Below are 15,965 nucleotides of genomic sequence, written 5' to 3'. Positions count from 1 at the left end.
GAGAGAGAGAGAGAGAGAGAGAGAGAGAGAGAGAGAGAGAGAGAGAGGGGCTGTGTCTACCCAGAAGATATGTGATGGTAAATAATTCAGCCTCAGTCCAGACCTATTAGCAGCAGCCTAGAGAGCTAGTTCAGACTGAAAATAAAAAGAAAGGCTTTCCCATAGACTTGCAATAAATTGGGAAGAAGGGGGGAGAAAGGGGGCTACATAAGCATCTTTATCTTAGCATAACTAACAGCAGATTATCCCTCACCTCTGAGGTTTAAATAAAAGGCAAAGGGAGCTGAGGAAAGCAATTAAGAAGGCTTAATGAGGGTCTGAGAAGGTTTCACTGCAAGCAATCCTCCAGCTTGGAGAGTGAGGAGCGGGAAGAATGCTTCCATCTTATTTGGTCTATCTGAACCCAGATACGCCTGTAGAACTAAACACTGGTCATTTGTATTTGGATAATTCACCAGTTGCCACTAAGAAATTACCCTAGGGAATGCTCTCTGGGAAGGATGTGGGGGAGGGAGAGCAAAGGACAGGCTGCAGTCCCCTCACCTTATTGTTCCAAGCCTGTGCTCATTTGCATAGTCCCCTGAGTTATGAAGTCTTTTCTGCCATTTGGTAGATTGCCATCAAATTTCAAGTGACATGATGCATGGTAGATTTATGCACCGTGAAGCAGATACTGCAGGGGTTTCATGTGTTTGTGTTTCATTTCCAGTTAACAATACACAGGGGGCTGTCACACTAACAAGGTTTATAATGATTGACTTGTTCGGCCGTATCGAGACCTTTACTTCAATAGAACAGAAGCCTCACCAAACAGGAAATTTATATTTGAACAGATGTCTGTCTCAAAGGGTGGAGCCATATTTCTGCCTGGCTGGGTAAGGAATGAATTGTCCAAAGCACATGGCACAGCTAAGTACTGGGCAATCTGCAGGGTCTCTGAAGCTCCAGTATCTTACTCTCACAAAAATAGATTCCTTTCAAGCATTCCAAAAGAATTTACCAGGTATCACTCAACATGACCATATACTTACTTTTAAACACATATTCATGATTTTAGTAAATACAAACATGCCAGAACAAAAAGGAAGAGGTTTCAGCTCTGTCATTAAGAGCCATTTAAATCTCTATATTCTTATTCTTACAAGGATAATAAAGCCCACTATCAGAGGTTGTTACAAGGAAGCAGTCAGAAAGAGCTGGGTGTGGCAATCCATACCTACATCCCCAGGAGGCTGAAACAGGGAGCTCATGAGTTCAAGACCATATGCTATATGAAAACCCGCAGTGTTAAAAAAAAATCAATTTAAAAAATGTCTCTTAAGGGCTTACCCCATAGTTGTCTGAGAGATGTTTGTTTGTCGAAACACATACAGTTTCTTTGTTATGTGGAAAGAAATTACAAAGAATGAGAACGTAATGAGACAGTACTGTGAGGGGCACAGAGAAAATAAACTATGTCCCTGAAGCCTATTCTATCCAAGTAGCCCGAACCATGGGACAGGCACGGTCCTTATCAGGAACTGCTTCCCTGGGGAACTCAATAAAATTTGCTGAAGAGTATTAATATAACTTGCTGGTAAGTTAGAGTTTCTATTGCTGCAATGAAACACCATGACCAAAGTGCAAGTTGGAGAGGAAAGCATTTATTTTGGCATAAACTTCCATATTGCTGTTTATCATTGAAGGAAATCTAAACAGGACCTCAAGCAGGGCAGAAACCTGGAGGCTGGAGCTGATGCAGAGGCCTTGGAGGAGTGCTGCTTACTGGCTTGCTATTTCCACTGGCTCAGAATGCTTTCTTATAAAACCCAGGACCACCATCCCAGGGATGTAACCACCCATAATGAGCTAGGCCCTTCCCTAATCAATCACTAATTAAGAAAATGCCTTACAGCTGGATCTTATGGAGGCCTTTTCTCAATTGAGGTTTCCTCCTTTCAGATAGCTTTAATTAATGTGTCAAGTTGACGTAAGAATAGCTAGCATAGATGGAACAAGCATGGTCTTTGTCAGGGACTGCTCCTCTGGGGAACTCAATATAACTTGCTGATGACTTTCATTTAGATATGAAAGAGTTAATGGATGTTAAAAATAATATTTGAGGACTAAGGGTGATAGCCATAAGAGGGCTTGTTATGAAAGTAAGACAGCCTGAGTTCAGATCCCTGACACATATGTGAAAAATGAGCATGACCAAGGATCCTGTCTAAAAAAAAGAAAAAAAAACAATAAGGTCAAAACAATAGAAGACATTTGACATCCACTATTGGTCTGGTATATTTGCATATTTGTGTGTACATAACCACATACACACACACATATGCATGCACAAAGAGAATAATTTATTCTTGCCTTAGATGTGTGCAGAATGAATAAACAAGTAAACAAAGTAGTGAATCCTTAGACAATCCTTAGACAATCACCTCTAGGCCCAGAGCGGTTTAATGAAACTTTCATATATATGCAAAATGGATCACATAACAGAATGTGCTGGGCACTAATGATACAAAGGTTGGAAAGCAGGCTTTACCCTGACCATTCCAGAGGTCACAGTTTAGTAGGGCAGCGACAAGGGCCATGTAGGAAAGGCTGTGAGTTACCTGGAGATGGTGAACCATTCTGCATGGCTGCAATGGATGTACTCTGGGAGGCATGGACTCCAGAGACTTCACCCCAGGGTTGCTTCTCACTGCTGGTGTGCCTTTCCTGCCACTATTACATAGTCTAATGATTCCTGGGCATCAGCCCACCCTACTGAGAAAATTTTCTGAAGATCAATATGAAGATGTAATAATTTTGTTTAGACTAATTGATGATTTTATAATTCCTGATAATAATTTTATAGAACTCCCAAATTGATTCAAGTAATTTCAAGTCCCCTGTAGAATAAAAAGCCATAGATAGAGTTCTGTGTCATGAGATAATCTCACTAGGAAAAGAAAATAGGCTTGTGTCAGGAGTCATAATGGGACAAGCTAGTAACTAGCAGGTGATCATCCTGAGATGGCCTGCTTTGGATTATTATATAATCTGCGACAGATTTGTCCTTATTCATCAAGGCTGTAAGGGATTCATTTTAGGAAAGATTCCTATTAATATGTTTTTCCTATTATTGTTAAACATATATAACAATCACTAAATAATACCACATTCCTTTGGAGCAGATCTCTGCAGATCCACAAAGTCTTGTAGTGATGCTATATAGACAAATAGATGGCTTCTTAAGTCTTAATGATGAACCTATAAGAATTCCTAAAATTACATCAATGATTATTAAGCTTTTTTATAGTGGGATTGCTATTAGGTCCTTTTCTGATAGTCAAATTTCGATGAGAATTCTGCCAGTCTCTCAAGTGTCACCAATTAATTGCTCTTAGATAGTAACCAGACTTTCTCCTACTCAGAGCACATTCCAAAAGGTTGTAAAACAATTAACCAAAGGTCATAAAAAAGGAACTAATGGTTTATTATAGGTGCTAGGACAGAAGTTAAAATATTGACTGGGTTTATCTATACAAAACTTCACTAATAGCTTAGTTATGGTTTTAAACCTTCAGTGAACCTGTGGAGCTGAGACAGGTGATGGATGTTTAGTCAGATAATTACTCCTAATGGATATGCATGTAAACAATCTCTGTTGTAAACTTCTGTTTCAATTTATGATTTTACTTTTTGTATGAACTTGTGATGAACTTTGTAACATGTGATCATGTATTCTGAAAGATGTGTAAGTACTGAGGACAAAGAGATGAGAGAAAGATAGAATAGAATGTTTTCCCTTTCCCCAGATAGAATTTTTCCTTCCCTCCCCAATCCCCACCTAAAAGAATTTTTTCCCTTACAAGAATTTTTCCCTTACAAGAATTCTTTCCCTTTCCCCACTTAAGATCCTTCCGCTTTTCCCCTTAAATAGCTTTCATAGAAAACTTTTTACAACTTAGTAATAAGTGTTATAACCACTTTTCTAAGTGTCCTGATTTCTTCCTGTGACTTCTGACTGCTGACTAGCAGGTTGAAATTTAAAGCCACGCAGTTCCTGCTGAGATAGAACAAAGGCTGCATTGCTTAATCCTTTGCTGTTAGGCTACAGGTGTTAATCATATAAGAATCACCCTCAGAAAGAGCAAGAAACATTTTTTAGGACGTTTTACGAGTTATCATCAGCATTTCAGTATAGTTAGAGAGCTAGAAAGCCCTGAGGCCCTCAGAATTTAAAGCCATCACCAGAGTTCTACTCTGTGCCACTGCCACTACCCTCTCCGGGCCAGGAGACTCCAGGCAGGCTTGGAACAAATTTATAATCAAAGAAAACATTCCTTCTAGGTTAGAAATGAGGGACTAATCTTAGTGATTAATCTGAATCCTATAAAGTTTATAAACTGGAGGTGGACAATTTATTGTAGACACAAGTACAGAAAATAATGTGTAAGTACTGAGGACAAAGAGATGAGAGAAAGATAGAATAGAATGTTTTCCCTTTCTCCAGATAGAATTTTTGATAGAATTTTTCCTTCCCTCCCCAACCCCCACCTAAAAGAATTTTTTCCCTTAGAAGAATTTTTCCCTTACAAGAATTCTTTCCCTTTCCCCACTTAGGATCCTTCTGCTTTTCCCCTTAAATAGCTTATCTATACAAGGCTTCAAAATAATAAGACACACGGCAGATGATTTGTCTCTTGATACAACCTTGCTAACTTATGACATTAAAAACTATTGTTTTAAACTTATAATAAACTTGTGGTGCTAGAAAAATAGATAAGGAATATTTAGTCAACTACTAGTCTTAATGGAAAGAATGTAAGTGATTCTGCTGTACCTCCTTAAACCTTATCGACCTATAACATGAACTATTGCTTTAAACTTACCATGAACTAATGAACTGTGTTTTTAAAAAAATATAATCAATTATCCTACTGTAATGGTTCTACCTGATAATTGCTTTGAGATGATTTTTGTCTGAGAAGATATAAAAACTAAGCAAAAATACAGTGCAATGTAGCCCTTTTCTGCTTCATCCAGTATGTGTGTTTGTGTGTGTGCCTGACTTTCTTTTCCTTTCCCTTTCTTTCTTCCTTTCTTTCTTTCTTTCTTTCTTTCTTTCTCTCTTTCTTTCTTTCTTTCTTTTTTCTTTCCTTTTCTTTTCATTTCTCTCTGGCTTATAAAGAGTTAATGAACTCAGAGCATCTCACCTGACCATGTAGGGACCCCTGAGTTAGAGAGTAAAGACCCCAAGTAACTATTTCTTTTCTTACTCCCCCGCTGCTATCATCAGGAGTTAATTGCCAGAAGCCATCAGCTTTTGGCTTCTTGAGAACAAGAGAGAGCCAATTTGTCAGGAGCCTTCAGCTCTGGCCTCCAGAACAGTAAGAGAGAGTTAATTGCCAGAAGCCATCAGCCTTTGGCCTCAGAATAGCAAGAGAGAATTAAATAGCCAAAAGTCATTAGCTTTTGGCTTCATTGGGCACTGAGTCCCACCTCAGTACTTGGTTGTCAAGCCTGAACCTTGATGGGCAACAGGTATATTGTTGACGCTATAATGTAAGAGTCAAGAATGTTCCTTCTGTCTCATTCCTGAGATCTGAGGGACATGCAGGAATCAGCAAGATAAAGAGTAGAGCGACAGCAGTCTTAGAGCAAAAGAGTAAGGGCCATTCTCAGAAAATAAAGAGGCCTCAGCACATGGAATATCATAAACAAAGAAAAGACAGTAAGAGTTGTCAAGCACCAGGTTGGACAGTCTTTTTGTTGTTGTTGTTGTTGTTGTTGTTTTGTTTTTTGTTTTTCGAGACAGGGTTTCTCTGTGGAGCCCTGGCTGTCCTGGAACTCACTCTGTAGACCAGGCAGGCCTCGAACTCAGAAATCCGCCTGCCTCTGCCTCCCAAGTGCTGGGATTAAAGGTGTGTGGCACCACCAACCGGCGTCAGGTTGGGCAGTCTTATTGGTTGTTACTAGCCTTGTGTTTTATCCTAAGTACAGTGAAACATGAGAAGTTGCCCAAATATTTTTCCTTTAAAATATTATTCTGACTACAGTGTACTGAATGAACCAGTATAATAAAACAGTATATGTGAAAATGTTATTTTTAAAAAACTATAATCTTGGGAGTACCAACTTGTCAGCTCTGAAATTATATTCATATAAGTAATATTATACGGACTGGGCAGGTTGCATATAGTTATCTACTTAGGAATATGTGGAATAGTGTAAAACAACTATTAAAATATAATAGAGTATGAACTTTAGAGAGAACCAGGGAAGACATGTGAGGAGGGCTGCAAGGAAGAAAGGGAAAGAAGTTTGATTATAATTTCAAAGCATAAAATATATTTTAAAAGTTGTAGGATCTGAAAAGATGGCTAATTAGGGACACCTACAATTCTCGAAAAAGACCCAGGTTCAGTTCCTAGCACCCATGTGGTGGCTTGCAACTGCTTAAACACTCATTCTTCAGGGAGTGCAGTGCCCTCTTCTTACTTCCTCTAGCACTAGGCACACACACACATACACACACTTCCTGATAGTGTTGCCATGATGTGTGTGTGTGTGTGTGTGTGTGTATTAAACTTGGACATGGTAGCACAAGGATCATAAGTTTGAAATTAACCTAAGCTATATAGAGTTTCTCTCTCTCTCTCTCCTCACCTACCTTTTGTTCTCTCTATATTACACACACTACACACATACACACACACATACACCCTATGACAACACTAACAGGAAATGTCATTGGTTTACACTAAAATGTGTAAAGAAGAGAAAGTAATTCTGTGATCTAGGATGATGGCAAGGTGTACAGAAAAGGAAGCCTAGTGTGTTGGTGTGAATGTAGTAGTGTGTTGGTGTGAATGTAGATTGATGCACTCATTAGGGCAAACAACACAGCGGTCCCCAAAGCAAGTAAAAATAAAACAAATTTTGGTAACATAACTGTCGTTCTGGTACTTGAGAAATAGAGACTGAAGAACTGAAAAGTTATGGTCATTCTCAGTCACATAGCAAGGTTGAGACTCTGAACTACCTGAAACCCTGTCAAAAGTGGGAGGGGGCAATGAGAAAGGGAAGAAGAAAGAGACAGCGGCTGGTAAAAAATGGCTTAGTGAATAAAAGGTACTTCCCTGCAAGCTTGCTAACCTGAGTTCAAACCCTGGGACCTACTAGAGAATTGACTTCTTAAAATTGTCCTCTGACCTCCATAGGCAACTGTCAACGTGTGAAAACCCATAAACATAACACACACACACATACACACACCTTAAATAATCATAATTTTATTTAAAATTTTTAATTTTAATACAATTTGATTGGGGGTAGGTGTGGGAGGGGCACAGTGTGTTTGTAGGTCAGAGGACAACTTGTAGAGTTGTTTTTTTCCTTTCACCATGTCACCAGGGATTACCACCTTACTAGCCTTTTTTGAGTTGTTTTGTTTTAAGAAAGAAGAGAGGAAGCTAGCTCAAATACACAGACAAAGAAACACTGTATAGCGCTGGAGGCAGACAAGGAGAAATGGAATATGCTGTCAGAGGATGCAAACTGCCAAATACATAAATTGGACAGATTTAGAGATTTACTGTACAGCTTCAGGCCTAATTAATTAATAAAAATATATTAGGTATTTATTAAATAAACAGATTTAGCCATTCCTACCACCAAAAATAATTAACTAGATGAGATGGTAGATGTATTAATATGCTTACCTATGATAACCATTCTACCATCTGTAACAATTTGTTGTAAGCCTAAAATATGCCCAACAAAATATATCTTATAATAACTAATGATGCTGAGTATCACTACAAAGTGAAATGAGAACTAAAATTAGTCCATACGGTGCTCTCTTTAGCAATTTTTCTATAATGCAGTTATGGTGAAAGAAGCCAGGCAGAAGAGAGTAGGAAAGATTGAAGCCTGTGAATGGCACAGTCTGAGTCCACATGACTTTTACTGTGTCTTCAAAAGCTAGAAACGAGACGGGGGTATGGGTGGGATCACCTTGAACTTCTCATCCACCTCCTCACCAGGAGAACAGAAGATGCAATGAGACTATTTTCTGTCACCAGCCTCACCTCCAGATTTCCACAGCCTGTAAGAAAGGGATAAGAGGCAGATGTCATGGCATCAACAGTGGGAGAGAAAGAAAACAGATCTGTAGGAGCCAGGAAGAACAGAGTGGAAGAGGAAAGGTACCATGGACCATTCTGGCTTTTGATCAATTGCAAATAAAAATGGTGAACCAGCTTGGAATCACTGGGAGATTTTTGTGGGCCAACTTCTCTCGGTGAATGGCTTGCTGAGTCTAGAGAAGTGTAAAATGTAGTAGCTGATTTCTCTTGGCACATTTGGAGAGGAAACTTGGCTTGGTCCTGGCAGTTTTCATCTCTGGGGCCCTCAAACACCTAGCAGAGGTAAAGATTTCGAAAAGAGAAATTTGTCACAGATGATAACACAGTTGGTTAAGCACATCTTCAGAGGAAAATCTTAAATACTATGGTCCCCTCCAAATGCCGGAGAGATTGCAGCATGATACCATGGAGATCAGCCTGAAAATTCTCGCTAGACATTTAGAAAGGACACCCACTGCAGGGTGCTAGCACCTCTGCCTCAAACATTCAACAATAGGAGCCTACTGTACTCTGTATCTTACATAGCAAAGTCAGGAAAGTGAGTGAACTGTAGAATAGACAGGAGTGAGTGGCTTACTGGTGCTGTCTGCGTTAAAAACAGCAGAATTAGGATCCAGGCTATTTCTCAACACCAAACAAGGCCTGCTCTGCAACAGATACCATTCATCCCAAAAGGACTAAGTCATCACTATCATCACAGCTCTAAGAGCATGCTTTATCCCATGGCCTCAAGTCCAGGACTTCTTCTACTTTATAAAATACTGCAGTCCTTCAAAACTTTGTCTGCTGTAGTCAGTAAGTAGTACTCAGCACAGACTACATAAATTGTACTAATCCAGCTAGGTGAATAGACCATCAGGCTATTTGGGGGCAAAAGCTGTGTCTGAGCCTATAACTCTACTGTACCTGCACTTGCTGGGCTGACTCAGGGGGTTTTCTGATGTTGATGTTGGTGAAGCAGGAATGGAAGAGTGATTGATACTGATAGAATAAAAATATATAAGAGAAGGAAAGTGATTTTGTCTGTTCAATATCAACAGAGTACTATGGAAAAGATTATGATCCTATGACTGCACAACACAATTAAAACCCACTTAAGGAAACCTAGAAACTATCAACCTAGCATTGAACTCTGAGGACAGTGTAGGGCCATGAAAGGGGTCTTGGTTTTTGGTAGAAGCACTGGCTGGAAGTAGCCCGGAGACCCTGCAAGGGACGGGCATTTATTCTGCCGTGCTCCCAGAATCCAGGCACCTAACACAGGGTGTAGAACTCCATTGACTTGCACTATTCAGTCACGTAGGGCAATGCAGCCCCTCCCAAAGAGCACAGGTAGAGGGCATGGCTACAGGCCTCAGGCCCTAGAGAGAGTTACATACTAATAAGTTAGCTGAAGGCCAGAGGGTGGACCCAATTAAGCATTCTTCCCCAGACTCTTCCCCCTTCTCCCTCCATATTTAACTCAGGTCTGCCCTGAGTTTCAGGGGGTTACTGCAAGATCCATCTACATCCGCGATGAAAATAAATCTCTTAAACCCATGGACTCCACGTGTCTTCTGGGGCCTGCTGTGGGGAAATGTGTAGAAGGCCTTTAATGCCAAGCTGCCATAGCCGCCACACCTAACTTCCTGCCTGGAGGACCTTTCTGTGTTCCAACCACAGGGACCACCTCTTCAAGCAAGCTAACCAGCCACAGAGTCTGCTAAGTGAGTACAGTAACTGAGTCTCTCCTGCAGGGCGCTGCCAGGGCCTCTTTCTTCTCTTCTCCCCCTCATTTCTCTCGGCTGTGGGCCGGCCGGTCACACACCCACACACCCCCAGTCTTGGTCCTTCTGTGAGAGCCCAAGGGCTTGAGACCACTCAGTCCCCGGTCACCTCCTGGCCCGGGATCCCCAATCCAAGAGCTCTGCACCCCTGTGGAACTTCAGACTGAGAACTCCCCCTGCTAGGCGGGCCCCACCCCCTGTAGCACCCGCCCAGTGCCATGAGCAGGGTTAACTCAGTCAAGGCTCCTGCGCGCCAGTCTCTTTGGAGTCGTCGGAATCACAATAGCCCAACAAGATCCAAGAACCCAAGCCCGTGCCCACACGTGAGCTAATCATTTCCCGCAAGACAGACTACATCTGAAACCCATTCTCATTACTTATTCATCTGCTGTACGCCCTTAGCATGGCACTTAACTTCTCTGTGTCTCTGTTTCCTCACCTGTTAAACAGAAATGGCAGTAAACCCACTCTGACTGCAAAAGTTAGTGCCTGTGGAGTCTCTCCAATTATACCTGACATATAAAAAAGCTCATCAAAAGTTAATTTTTGCCCTATAATCTTCAGGAAATTTTGCTTCAGCATAGTTAGTATATAATCATGAATTGGTAGGTGGTTTTGTATACGTTGACACCTAATTGAAATGACGAAACAGTTGTGGCTTCTCTGAGAGAGTTCAGAGTTTAATTTTGAATGTGGTAAGCAAGTTGAAGTTCAGGAAAAGCGCACATAAGGGAGCATTATAAAACACCAAAGAAAGAACACACAACCTATCCTGAAGTCTTTAGAAAAAGCCACATCTTCCTCAAAAAAAACAGTGTGTCTGTGTGTCTGTGTGTCTGTATCTGTGTGTGTGTATGTGTGTGTGTGTGTGTGGTGTGTGTGTGTGTATGTGTGTGTGTGGTGTGTGTGTCTGTGTGTGTGTCTGTGTGTCTGTGTGTCTGTGTCTGTCTGTGTGTGTGTCTGTGTGTGTGTCTGGTATGTGTGTGTGTGTGTGTGTTGTGTGTATACAGATATTGTGGGTGCCATGGCATGCATGGGAGGTCCTCTTCTTTCACCTTATTTGAGTCAGAGTCTCTTGTTGTTTCCCATTGCATACGTCATGCTAGGTGCCATGAGCTTCAGTGATTTGTAGAATCACTGGGATTACAGATACTATTGCGTCTGGTTTTATATAGATCTTTGGAATTTAGCCTCACGTCCTCTTGCATAGCAAGCATTTTACCCTCTGAGCCATCTCCTCCCAGGCCCTGCAGCAACTTTGAAGAACAAGGAGAAATGAACCAGATACAGAAGAGATGCAAAACACGGTAAAAGTAAAAATAAAGTACAATGTTAATGCCCATGTTAATGCCATGTTAATGCCATGGCATGTCTTCACAGTTGACAATTTTTTCACTAAATTAAATTTAGTTAATGAAAATTGAGTAGCAATTGGTCCAAAATGTTGACACATGAGCAACATAGTACCCGTGAAGGTCCTCCATTGCCTGGGGATTGCTTAATTCAGCTGATGGAGACACATCTTTGTCTGTCCCAGACTACAGAAGGATAGGCAAAGCTGCCTGCTGCCACATCCCCAGCTTACTGGAGAAGCAGCTAACAGGAAAGAATGAGCTGCCGAGCAGAAAGAGGCAGGAAAGAGAAAGGTGGGATCAAGGATGCTAGCTCTCTAATCACTCCTCGTCCTTCTGCTTGGGGTCTCTCACACTAATAAGGATGTCTATTCACAATACTGATACTGCTTATGAGAATATGCTTAATATGTACAAAAGGGCTGTGCCACACACCTCACAGCACCTCACAATTCCAATAACATAAGTGTCTCATAGACTGAATGAATATGGACTCCTTGCTGGCCAAGGAAGAATCAGCTACTGCATAACTGCCTATTTCTTCCCAAATTCAATTAAATGACTGCTTAGCCAACAGCTATAAACAGTGTCTCACTTAAGCAGCATCAGCATTTACAATAGACAATAAAATCTGATGGCTATTGTCATTTATTTTGTTTTGTGCTTTCTGTTTTCTGCATCTCCTTTCCCTTACTCGTTCTGATAACCCAGGTGTGTTTTGTACTCTGCACACGACATCTGTTTCAGTGTAAGCAAGCACTCTTGAGTCACTCCAGCCTCACATTCAGGAAGCAAAGGGAAGACAGAATCTAAAACAAACCCTGCAGTTTCCTTTCTCCTGCACAGTGCACCTTGACATTCCTTGACCATCAAGCACCACTTCATCCCCAAGGCAAACTACACTTAAAACCAATTCATTTCAGTAACAGATTCTCATGGATCACTTATAGTGTTGATCATAGGTACATCTCAAAAAATCTGGGCTTAAGGGTCTTTAAAATATTACTCTAGTTCCCTGTGATTTCCTCTTGCTAGGTACAAGTTTCTCCTTCAATAACAAAATCAACTAACTCTGACCACAATTCCTAGATGGCCTGCCTGCGTACCCGCAGGTCCACCTGTCCTCTGATCTACTTACTGCTGCTGCCAAAGACAATGGGGACCAAGTCAGTTTCCACTCTACACAAAGCATCAGAAAACAATACCAATAAAACCTTGATGTGCACAGAGTCTTAATGTCATTCTGAATGTCTATGTTGATTATCGATGATACTTTCAAGCATGTATGCATCCTGCCTGATCCATTCCAAGAAGAGAGCAACCATGATAAAGACAGAAATCTTGCCGGGCGGTGGTGGCACACGCCTTTAATCCCAGCACTTGGGAGGCAGAGGCAGGCGGATTTCTGAGTTCGAGGCCAGCCTGGTCTACAGAGTGAGTTCCAGGACAGCCAGAACTACACAGAGAAACCCTGTCTTGAAAAACCAAAAAAAAAAAAAAAAAAAGACAGAAATCTTAAACCAGCAACAAAACCCAATTGAAAGCTTTGATTGCTTCTTGCTTCATATTCTTTTACAAATGTGTAGCATTTGCCTTTAACTGGCATCTACTCTGTTTAGTGAGAAATTACTTAATATTTACATCATTTGAATATATACTCCAAATGTTTCCAGAAACAACAATTCATTTTATCGAGGGTTTGATGGAATAGTTCTCCTCCACCCTCAACTCACACCTTAAAATGAAAAACATAGCCAGCACAAAACATGTCATAAAGAAATTATTTCTCCAGAAGCCTTCAGACCTGACTGGTAGAATCTCTCTGTGTCTCCTCATATATCCACCACTGTACCTTCCTGCCAGTTAAAACACAAGACTCCAGAGGAAGAAATGTGTTTTGCCAATACAATCCCTAGGGGACATTTCAAATGTTGATCGATTTCTCATTAGAGAAACAGTGTTCATTTGGAAGGAAAAGTTTTCTCATCCTATTCAAAATAATCCCCAAGCAATCTAAGGACTACAGTTAGACAATTCTCAAACAGAACCATTTGTGGGTCCCTGCTGCTCTGAGAAGATGCAATTGACAGATAGAATGACAAGACCCCCTCTAGGGCAGCAAACAATAGGAGTGGGCCCAGAGCTGCTAGCCCTGCCCCTTTAGAAAAGGGAACAAAATAATGTGTGTTTTCCTTAAACTGAGGCTTCATTCACTAACCCTACATCTGACAGATGTCTAATATCCAAAATGTAGAAAGAACCAAAGAAGTTAACCTCCAAAAAACCAAATAACCCAATTTTAAAATGGGATACAGAGCAAAACAGAATTCTCAACAGAGGAATCTCATATGGTCAAGAAGCACTTAAAGAAATGTTCAATATCTTTAGTTATCAAGAAAATGCAAATCAGAACAACCCTGAGATTCCACCTTATACCAATCAGAGTGACAAAGATAAAAAATTCAAGGGACAGCTCACACTGGCAAGGATGTGGAGCAAGGGAAACACTCCTCCATTGCTAGTGGGGTTGCAAACTTGTACAACCACTCTGAAAATCAATCTGGCAGTTCCCAAGAAAATTGGAAACAGATCTACCACTATACGACTATACCAACTATACCACTCCTGGGCATATACCCAAAAGATGTTCTACCACACCACCAAGACATTTGCTTCACCATATTCATAGAAGCTTTATTTGGGATAGCCAGAAACTGGAAACAATCCAGATGCCCCTCAACTGAAGAATGGATACAGATAATGTGGTTCATTTACACAATGGAAAACTATTCAGCTATTAAAAACAAGGACATCATGAATTTTTCAGGCAAATGGATAGAACTAGGAAATATCATCCTGAGTGAGGTAACCCAGACCCCAAAGGACAGGCATGATATGTACTTACTAACAAGTGGATATTAGCCATAAAATACAAAATGCCTATAATACACACACCCCAGAACCAAAAGAAGTTAAAGAAGAAAGAAGGACCAAGCAAGGTTTCACACTTAGAAGGAGGAACAAAACAGTCATAGGAGGCAGAGGGAGGGAAGGAACTGGGTAGGAGAGGGGAGGAGGAGAAAAACCAGAGGCAATATCAGGAATGGGAAGAAACAGAAGAGGGGCTGAATGGAAATCTGCAACTGCGGGAGTAGGGGAGGGCTCTAGGAAGTCCCAGAGACCTGGGATAGGGAAAGCTCCAAGGAGTCAATGAGGGTGACCTTAGCCAAAACACCTAACAGTGGGGACATAGAACCTCAAGACACCACCTCCTGTAGCCAAGCAGGACCCCAAATGGAGGAATAAGGACACCAACCCATCCACAAAACTTTCAAGTCATAATTTGAACTATTTAAAAGAAACACAAGGATGGAATAGACTGAAAGAGAGGCCAAACAATAACCAGCCCAACTTGAAACTCATCCCATGGGCAAGAACCAATCTTGACACTATTAATGATGCTCTGTTATGCTTGCAGACAGGAGCTTAGCATAACTGTCCTCTGAGAGGCTCCACCCAGCAGGGTACAATGTAGATACCCACAGCCAAACATTGTACAGAGTCAGGGATGCTATGGAAGAGTTGGGAAAGGACTGAAGGCCCTGAAAGGGAAGGGAATTCCACAGAAAGACCAATAGAGTCAACTAACCTGAAACCTTGGGAGCACTCAGAGACTGAGCCACCAACCAAAGAACACACATGCACTAGACTGAGGCCCCAGGTACATATGTAGCAGACATTCAGCTCAGCCTCCATGGGTGCCCTGTCTGGCCTTAGTGGGAGAAAATACACTTAGTCCGGCAAAGACTTGATGTGCCAGGGTAGGAGGCTATGGGGGGAGGGAGGAGCACCCTTTTGGAGGAGAAGGAGGAGCATGGAGGAAAGGACTCTGTGAGGGGGGTCTAGGACAAGGAAGAATATTTGGGATGTAGATAGATAGATAGATAGATAGATAGATAGATAGATAGATAGATAGATAGATAGATAGATAAAAAGTAATGACATTTTGCCCATGACAATTCCAACTTCCAGCCTCCAGGGATCACTGTCAAATTTGGTGGCTACTTAGCCAACTTAAAAAAAAAAATGTTCTCATCTTGTAGAGTAAGGCAGAGAGACCTGCCTTCATATATGCCAAAGTGTGTTATAAAATAATAACAATTATCATAATATAATATTAGTAAAGAGATGGATTGATTTGGAGAATAGAATAGAATTCCAGTAATACATTCATTCTTACAGGGGAATTTACTGTATGATAAATATGGCACCACAGACATGTAGAGTGAAGAGTTACTGTTCAATAAATGGTTCTAGATTCATTGGTATTGGTTCATAACAGATGGCACTATATGATAGCAATGAAATTATACTCTTACCTCACAATACACATAAGAATCAATTTCATCTTGATTAAATATAAAACAAAGTCTTCTTGGGGGCTGGAAAGATGGCTCAGTGGTTAAGAGTTTGCACTGTCCTTACGAAGGTCCTGAGTTCAATCCCCAGTACCCACATGGTTGCTCACAACTGTCTGGTGTCATCTTCTGGTGTACAGGTATACATGCAAAGTACCCAAAAACATAAAACACATAATCCTTTAAAAGAAAATTTTCTCTAGGTAGAACTTTCACAAGACCTTCTAAATATAAACAATGCTTATTAATAGAGTACTTTAGGGACCTAATATTCCTTGGAAAAAATTGTTTTTAACAACATCCAAT

This window comes from Grammomys surdaster, unplaced genomic scaffold (assembly GCF_004785775.1).
Source record: "Grammomys surdaster isolate TR1022 unplaced genomic scaffold, NIH_TR_1.0 132, whole genome shotgun sequence".
In the NCBI taxonomy this organism is placed as follows: Eukaryota; Metazoa; Chordata; class Mammalia; order Rodentia; family Muridae; genus Grammomys; species Grammomys surdaster.
This window is presented reverse-complemented; position numbering follows the sequence as displayed.